This window comes from Taeniopygia guttata, chromosome 32 (assembly GCF_048771995.1).
Source record: "Taeniopygia guttata chromosome 32, bTaeGut7.mat, whole genome shotgun sequence".
In the NCBI taxonomy this organism is placed as follows: Eukaryota; Metazoa; Chordata; class Aves; order Passeriformes; family Estrildidae; genus Taeniopygia; species Taeniopygia guttata.
In genome coordinates, this window is record NC_133057.1 from 2,542,568 (window position 1) to 2,551,915 (window position 9,348).

General features: G+C 52.4%; 1 long non-coding RNA gene across 1 annotated transcript; it reads right to left on the reverse strand.

Moving 5' to 3' along the window:
- Positions 1 to 6,702: 6,702 nt before the first annotated feature.
- On the reverse strand, positions 6,703 to 7,376 carry LOC140681207 (uncharacterized). Its single transcript, XR_012052446.1, has 2 exons — positions 7,274 to 7,376; positions 6,703 to 6,844 (listed from the first exon to the last, which is right to left on the reverse strand). It is a non-coding gene; the product is annotated as an uncharacterized lncRNA (long non-coding RNA).
- Between the last annotated feature and the right edge of the window lie 1,972 nt (positions 7,377 to 9,348).

Here is a 9,348-nt window from a genome sequence, read left to right on the forward strand (position 1 = left end):
CCCAGGGGTACAAAAAGCGGAGCAGCCAATTTATAGATGAGCTCATGGCTGCGGGGTTGCAAACTCCCAGCATTGCACCGTCCTTTTTCCTTATTCAGTCCTTTGTTGTATTTTGTTAAAGTTTTTAGTAAACCTTTAAAATCCTTAAAAGTGAATGTCGCTTCTCACAGCTTGGAGAGTAACATCCCCTGGGAAACCACCTGAATTCTTTGCTGCAATGTGCTGAGGGCTGCATGGAGAGAAATATCCAGGACAGGGAGGCTCCAGGGGAAACGCTCAGGACAGCCACGGACTGCCCAGAGGGACATGAGAGTGGTGGGTGTGCAGGGAGAAGTCACAGCTGCCTCCCTTCTGAACCACCCTGAGGACCTGGACAGGGCCGTGCTGTGCCCTGGGCACTGACCTGGACCTGAGGGATGTGGCAGAGGCCTTTGGTGTCAGGGATGTTGAGAAGGCTGGGCAGTGTCACGGTGAGACCTCTCTCAAAGCCCCTGGAAAGGCCAGAGCCATCCCAGAGGGTCCTGGGCACTTGGGAAGGGCACACATAGAACCAGTCTGCAAACAGGGCAGGGAGGGAATGGGGACAGTCACAGACTGGTCAGGCTCAGCAGGGAAGGGGATGTGGCAAATCCTCCTGCAGCCATTCCAGGCACTGGCAGCACAAGGCAGGGACTGCAGAACCCACGTGGGAGGGAAAAGAAGGGGATGTTGTTTGCCCAGACCTTAGCAGGGTCTGTGACATGGTCTGCTGTGGTCTCCTCAGAGCCAGATTGGAGAAAGATGGGCTGAAGGAATGGAACATGGGGTGAGTGGGAATTTAGCTGAACAATGAGGGTCAAATGTCGTTCATGGAACAGAGTCCTCTTGGCAGCCACGCCCGGGTGACATCCCGCAGTGACCACCCCTTGACTACAATGGAATATTCATATATTCCCTGTGCCATGGGACAAAATGCACTTCCAAGTCCTTTGTGGATGCTGCCAAATTTCTGGAAACCCTTGCACAGCTGCATCTGGTTAATGCTGCCTGCTAGAGAAAAGCTGAGCAAAACGACACTGGCGGGTTAAATGTGTGAGGCCATCAGGGGCCTCTTTCTTCCTCTCTCTCTGTGATCTCCCAAACTTAAGGCAAAGGAAACACCCAAGTTTTGTAGATGCTTGTGGCTGAAAGAAATTAAAAAGCTCAGAGAGTCCACAAATGCCTATAAAGTTTTATTAATTCATTATGCATTTAGCATTGAAATTGGGATGTCAGTCCCTGAGCTATAAAAGGGCATGTCAGTAGGTTTTGTATAAAGGCACAAGAGGAAAGGTGAAAGAGAGGAGAGACAGAGACAAGAGAGACAGAGAAAGACGTGAATCAGAGGAGCAGAGAGAAAACAAGAGAGAGAGAAGAAGAGATCCCCAGTCCTGGTTTCAGCATTGATCCAGCCAATGGGATGTCCAGGGTGCTGGGGCACAAATGTGCCTGGCCTTGGTGGGAGGACCTCTTCACCGATCACTTTTTCCTGCCCTGGCGATAAGTGTCTCACTTTCTGTGCAAATGACTTATCATGTGCTGTTTGTTCTGCTGAACCTTTCTCTAAATGGCTCAGAGGCTTCGGGGGTCTTTGGTGGTGTTGATCCCCCCACAGTCCATGCCCACTTCTCATTCCTGCACTTGGGCCATGTCGTGCTTATGCCCAGGAGCCAGAGCAAGGATGTTTGTCCTGGAAAAGTTCTGCCTTTATCTGCATGACCCCTTCTGCAGACACAGCCTGTTCTTCCTCAAAATGTGTTATTGCCAAGAAGTCTTGGCTGTTCTTACCAATCCTTGGTTGGTCCCACAGCCATCCAGTTTTTGATGTTTGGGACATGCAAACCAGGTCCTGATCTTCTGGGCTTCTACACCCTCCTCAGCAAGGGCCTCAAAAGGCACAGGCCACAGGTGGAAGCAAAGAAACAACAAATGAGATCAATCCTCTATTGCTGATTCCCATCAGCAGACAATGTCCAGCCACCTCTGGCAGGAAGGGATAAAGAACATGTACTTTGTGTTTTGTATGAGAAATGTCTTGGTAAAAAATATCCACAGCCCTCCCTGCCAGCCCTATGCCCTTCCTTTCCCTCAGTTTATTGCTGACCATGACATTGCATGGAATGGGATATCCCTTGGGTCAGTCCAGCCCAGCTGTCCCCTCCCTGTGCCCTCAGGAACACTTGCCCATCCCCACCCATTGCCTGGGGGAATTGCAGACATGCCCTGGGCATGGCAGGGGCAGGGCAGGGCTGGCAATGGCAGGGCAGGGCCCGGGGGGCAGCGAGATGGGAGTGTGCAGCCTGCAGGGACACAGCAGCAGCTGTGGGACAGCGCAGGACAAGCTGTGCTGGACATGGCCAAGGGCCCTGGCAAGGCTGGCAGTGGCCAGGAGAAGCCAGGCCTTGGTGCCCTGGGGCACAGCAGCGTCTTGCCACCAAGGGCTGTGAGGAGGAGACACCTTGTCCTGAGGCACTGGGGCCTCCTGGCACAGCCCCAGCCAGGCTGGGCACTGTCATCCCTTGTCCTGCCCTCAGCATCCCTCCCTATGCCAGTGCTCCCGGCAGAGCCCTGAGCAGGCGGGGAGGGACAGGATCTGCCTTCCCTGGGGCTGGGGCTCAGGCCTTGGCCTTTCTGCTGCCTCCAGCCAGCCCAGGCTCTGCTCAGCAGCTGAGCTGCCTACACAGAGCCTCTGCCTCCCTGCACTCCTGGCCTCAGGGAGCTGCTGGGAAGAGGCCCTGGGGAGCCTTGGTCAGGAATGGCCCTGGGCCCTCCTTCATGCTCCCAGGGACGGCAGGTTCTTCAAAGGACTTGGGCTTTTGCTTTTGCCTTGGAGTCTCTGAGAGATTTGTGCAATCATGGCCTGCAATGATCTGCTGGAATTAGTCCCTGGAGATTCTTTGTCAGTAACAACACTCAGTGGGGCTCATTAATGCTTCAAGGTACTGCAGTTCTTTTAAGGTACTTCCCTTTTTCCTTCCCACACTGAGTCTCTGAGAGGTTTGTGCCATCCTGACCTCCAATTCTCTCCTCCAACAAGTCCATGAGGGGTCTGTGTGGATGGACCTCAGGGGACCCATTCATGCTTTGAGACACTTTGGGTTTTTCCTCGGATTTTGACTCCTGGTTAGGTTGGCGCAATCTCCTCTCAGGCCCTGAGCTTCCAGGGCTCAGCTCTAAATGCACCACGGGGCTCATTGGGATCAAGCAAGTCCTGACAAACCATGGCTCTGCCCTGATTTCCCTCTGCTCTAGTGCAGTCCATTAGGAAGGTTTCCTACAATACTGATGGAAAACTATTTGCAAGAGCTTCCAATAAATCCACATTCCTATTTGAAGGGTATATTTTATGACTGTTCTATTCAGAGCAGAGGTGACTGCAGCATTCAGTGACTGATATTGGCCCAGGGACTCTCCTGAGGATGTCTGGCCTAGTCAGAGAAGCTGTGCCTGGAGGTCTGAGGCAGTGTGGACAACCTTGCCCCACATAGCCCAAGCCCATCCTGTCTCTGCTCAGTCACCTGGGACCTGCTGAGCTTGGAGAACTGGCTGCGCTCAGGCAAAGAGGGGTTTTCTTCTTTTATTTTTTGAAGCAATCTAAAACTCCTAAGCTTCCCCATTTAAAACAGACACACTCCTCAAGTGTGTGACAAGCCCTAGGTACCTCCAATGAGGTTCCCCTTCCCCAAGGCAGAGCCCTGCAAGGAATGATGTAGACACACAGGAAGTTCTGCAATGAACACAAATGCAGAGTTGGCTCAGGGCATAATTAGAGCAACTCCTGAAGGACAGACCAGCTTTGCACTCCTTGCAGCTCAAAGCTGCCAGTGGGTCCTTGGGAGGTGTGTGAGTGACTCAAGAGTGAAGGAAGGGAAATGCAGAGAGCCCTGGAAGTGCTTCTGTGCAGACAGGCTGTGGGGAAGGGCACCGCACACCTGCCCTGGGCCGGCTGTGAGGGTGGATCATCATCCCAACCTGCACTGGGCATTGCAAGGGACTGCTGCCATAGACACCGCACTGACCCCAGTGCGCCAGCCCATTGCTCAGGGCTGGTGTCACTGCCCAGAGCCAGAGGGGAGCCCTTGCTGTGGGTCTGTGCCGTGGCCGCCTGCCCTGTGCCGCGCGGGCCGGTCAGGCGCCGCGGAACCTGCAGCAAACAGCAGGGCCAGGGCCAAGGCCAGGTCAGGCAGACAGAAAGGGGCAGTGCTGGGCACTGTTTGCATGGCAGCCCTCACTGGGACACCACACCTGGGTCACCTGGCCTGGCAGGTGCCATGGAAACCCCTGGCAGGGACTGATGGCACAGACCCTGGCACTGAGACGCTGCTGCTGGGCCGGGTGCTGAGCACAGGGCTGGGCACACAGAGATGCTTTTGTTCTTGCTGAGCTCCCACTGAGCCAAAGCCTGGCCTGCCCCTCCTCTGGCCACGCTGGAGAGGGGCTGGGGCTGCGGGGGAGCTTGGGAGGGGACACAGCCAGGACAGGTGACCCCCACTGACCCTGGGGATACCCCAGACCATAGGGCAGGCATCACGCTCAGGGTATAAAGTGGGGGGAACAAGGAGGAAGGGGGGACATTTGGAGTGATGGCTGTTCTCTTCCTAGGTAACACTTAGGCTGGAGGGGGCCCTGTTTCACCAGTGGGCAGGGTCAGCACCAAAGACAGACACCAACTGAAGGAATTGTGTCATTTATATCATGCACAGCTGCAAAGAATTACAAAAGGATAAGCTCAGCAAAGCACATCATCATTAGCAAAGCATTACAAAAGAAGCTCAGCAATGCATCCAGTCATTGCTACCAGAGATTGCCTGGAGTGATTAAGGAAAGATCCATCACCAGTTAGCCTCAGGCTTTACCATCATCCACAGCCACACATCAGCTGGGGGAAGCCAAGGACTGGAGAGCCACTCCCAGACACTGGGAATTCCTGCAGGTGCCTCCACCTCTGCAAGCAATGAGGCTCCAAGCCCAAAGCTGTGAGAGGACCCAGCTTTTACACTGTTAAACAAACAAGCTGGCATCACTGCCACTGCGAGAACATCTGCTTTCATTCTCCTGACTGCTTTCTCCCAAAGCCTGGCCAGGGCTGAAGGAGGAACCAAGGGAGTTGACTTTGATCCTTCACCCCCAGACAAGGCCAGATGGGGCCTTGTCTGTTTCTAAATACAGAAAGATAAATCCATGTTTTATCAAGGAACACATACATTGATCATGTTGTTAATCATGCTTCCTTAGTGAGTGGATACAAATACAACATTTGCTTGGGAGGTTCATCTAGAGGTGAGCTTTGCCTCAGGGCCTGTTCAGGCCTTGATCACAACCTGTTCAGGCCTTGGTACTTTGATTGGTCCTGAGACCTACAATCAACTACAACCTTTGTAATAATTCTTTCAGTAACACACCTTAGATTTAGGTATTAGGCATAAAGGCATCTCCTCTTGTTCTACAATTAAGTGCAGTTTAAGTTCATTACTCAGAGCTATTCACGTTCCTTTTAAAACATGCCTAAATAGTTTCTATTCTCTGTTATTTATCAAATGCCTCTCTTTTCTTGAGACTGTCTCTTTTAAGAAAGGTCCCAATACTCCACTTCCCAGCACAAAGTGTCCCAGCAACTCACCAAGTGCACACACTGCAATGATGACAGGCACTGCCACGAATTCATTTCACAGCAGCCTCTAATTTGGCAGCCACGAAGCCAATCCCACCAAGAAGAATTTTCTTCTTTCTGCCACTCTTCTACTGCTCTTTCTGTCAAGGTGATTCCTGACTGTTGGCCTTCAAACCCATCACTGCTAGCAGTGCAACATCCCCGTCTCCTGATAGCCCAGGTTCCTCCTTGGCCAGCAAGCAGATAATCCAAGGCCATGCGGTTCTCTGGAGTCCCCATTTGTGTTTGTTGGAGCTCATAGGATGTGCTATTGGACATTTTAACAGTATCATTTGCTACCTCTTCTAATAATCCAATGTGCTATTGGACATTTTAACAGTATCATTTACTACCTCTTCTAATAATCCATTCAGCTCATTCATGTAAACTCCACGGGACGGGGCAGCGCACATGGGGCACAGGGTTAACCAGAATCCTTTGCTTTCTGAAACCCAAGGCACTCTTTGGGTGGAAAATGTTCTCTGGGCCCTAACTCTTCAGTGTGGTCGTTGCGGAAGGACCCTAAATGGGGGCCCTGCAGCTGGGAGTGGTGAGACACTGACACTGACCAGCTGCAGCACCCCAAGTTCTATTGACATTGGGAGTGATGGTAAAGCACAGAAATCTTCTGACACTGTAGCCTCTATAACTGTAACAGGGTTTGGTTTCTCCTGACGGGAAATCTGAGTGAATCCTGTCACACGGATCATTGTATTCCCGTGTCCCACAGCACAGGTTTCTGTAACTGTCCCTTCATTGACTCCGTTACGAGGCAGAGCCCATTGACAGAGTTCTGGCCACCCCACAGGGTGGGCCCTCCAAGGGAACCCCATTCCTCCCAACTTCAGCTGAGAACATACCCAGCAATTAGTGACACTGAGTGCTTTGGCTACCTTGGTCTTTAAATTTCCAAAACATTTTGATGACTGATCTCTTGGTGAAACTCTGGAGGTGTTTTGGCAAACGTCAGTAGTACTTTAGTGACACCGTTCTTCATTCTTTTTGCTCAATCTCATTCAAGTTAGGAACAATAATTCTGTTGTCCATGGAACTGGCACCTTTTTAATTACAGTATAATGCTCCAAGGTCCTTTATTGTTCAGCTTTACCATGTTGTCTGTGGGTAACAAGGCTTGGTGGGGCCCTTTCCCCTTTGGCTGGAAGAGGGCCAGGACCTCTATTTAAAGAAAAAAAAAAGGTAAAGAAAAAAAACCCAAACAATCAGATGAATTGTAAAAGATACAAGTAAAATCCAAGTGCTAGTGAAACAACTTCTGTAACTTTGCATTAAGAGGAAAATGATCTTTTTAAAAAGAGAACTCAGTTATTTACATTGTAAATGTGCTGATGGCATGGATCCATCTTACTGACCTCAATAGCCTTTTTTACAGTTTTTGGGGTTTGTTTCCAACATTGTTATTTTAAATTGTGGACGAAGCAATAGGAAATTGATTGGGGCCCTTCGAGCTCCAGGCAGGACTGGGAATCTCAACTCTGTCAAACCCCAAATCCTTTAGAAGATGACCTTCCTTCTCACTCTGTGAATGAGCTGCACATTCCCTCTGAAATTGTCAGGGGTTTCTTACAGATGAAAAATCCCACTTACGGCTTTTTGCTCTGGTTTGGAAGTGGGAAGGGCAATTCTCCATCCATCAGCTCCAGACTGCACTGCCTCAGGAACACGGCTCACTTGCCAGCTTTGGCCACTCGTGGCACGTCTAGAGGAGGAAGAAAGTGCAACTGCACGATTCCAGCCAAAAAGAAATGAAGAATGAATAGTGGAGACCCAGGCGTTCCTGTGGAGATTCAGGGTTTCAGCTGGGACAGTGAAGAGTTTGGGTCCTTGCCAATTGGATGTGTGTCCCCAGCTGCAATCTCCTGGCCTGCAGGGGAGTCTCACTCACCTGCCAAAGCAGAAAGCTCAGGCACTGTGCTCGGAATAGGCTTGTCTGATGCAAAGCTGTCAGAGCAATGTGAGGGCAGAGCCAGCCCAGCTGTGCCCAGGGCAGAGCCCAGCAGAGCCCTGGCAGAGCCCAGAGCAGCCTCAGCACCCGCAGAGCCCGGCTGCAAGGAGAGAAACCAGAAACTGCCCGTCAGCTGAAGGCTGCTGTCCCCTTGTCCCAGCTGCCCACAGAGCCCAGGCCATGCTGGCTGTGCCCAGAGCTGTGCCCAGAGCTGCCCATCACTGCTGCCTTTGGGAGCAGAGCAGGAGGGCAGGACATTCCCAGCCTGCAGCCAGCCACGGCACCTCCAGCCCCTCAGCAGCTGCCCAGAGCAAGAGACTCCTTGTGCTTGTTGCTGTCTCCCAAAAGCTCTGATCCCACCATGCCAAGCAGACGGGGACTCACCTCACGCCATCCTCTGCCGGGAGAAAAGCTGGTCCCAAACGATGTCCTCAGCCTTCTCCAAGGGCACGGCCCATCCACGCTGCAGCTGCTCCCAGGCACTTCCCAATCCCGACTGGACCTTACATAGAACGCTTCCTCTAGAAAAACAAACAACAAACTGTTGAAAAGAGATTAGAGACAAGGGGAAACAAGAAAAAAACTCTTTATCTCTGTCAAGGGCCTGAGGAAGGCCCAACCCCTACATGCTAGGGAAAATCCCACCCAAAGGGGAGAGAAGCCCACACTTTCTCTCTTCCCTCCTACACTGTCCCCCAAAATAACAGTGATCCCAAAGCAAACAAGGGCAGTGGAGCAGCCCAAGCCCTTCCTTGCCTGCAAAGCAAAGCAGCCCCTGCACAGGTTCTGGAATCCCACCTCTGCTCCCACCATGGAGGTTTGTTTGTGTCAGGCTGGCTGCCCCAGCCCCAGCCCCAGCCCCAGCCCAGGCCATGCTGGGTGCTGGGGGCTGTTGGCAGGGCCAGGAGCCCACTCCCATTTTGTATCCACGCCAACCCATGCCCCCAGCCCTGCCAAAAAGCAGCTGGGCAGCGACTGAAGTTGCATCTGCCCCAGCACAGGGGGAACCTTTTGTTCCCAGCCAGGCTGTGCAATGCCCAAATCTGGGAGCATTTCCCCGGCTGTGGACTCATCTGTGAATTTGCTGTGGAGCCTGGCTTTGAAGACAGTGCCAGAAGTCCATCATCTTCAGCTGCCAGTGGCCAACTTGAGGAAGAGTTTGTCATCCTTGATGTCATCCTCACTGTCTCCAGCAGCAGCAGCCCCAGCTGGTACAGCTTCTCCAGGGGCTCCTTCTCCTTCCCTGGGGGTCAGACCAGGCTGTCAGGGTTCTGCCCAGGGCCCCAGCTGTCAGGGAAGCAGGACACGCAAAACCAGCTCGGATGGCAGCCACCAGTGCTGGGCAGAGCAGCTCAGCTGCAGCACAAGGGCTGTGTGTTCCCACCCAAAGACCCCAGTGCATTGATACAGGCAGGGAAAAAAGTCTGGGTTTCCTTGCTTCTGATTGCCAGGGCATGTGTGGACCTGTAACTTACCAGGGCCCTGGAGCAAAGTGTGCATGTGGCTCTCTCCCTTCTTCTATGGCAGGTGAATATCCTGTATCCAAGGTTCACAGAACAGGTCTTCTAATGAAGGTCTGTCCAAGAAGTGCATGGATAAACACCACCTGATAAGATCTTGGCACTCTGGGCAGAGAAACCAGAAACCACCGGTCAGCTAGAGAAGGCTCCTGTCTGCTTTGCCCCACTCTTCCCATGCCCAGGCCATGCTGCTTTTG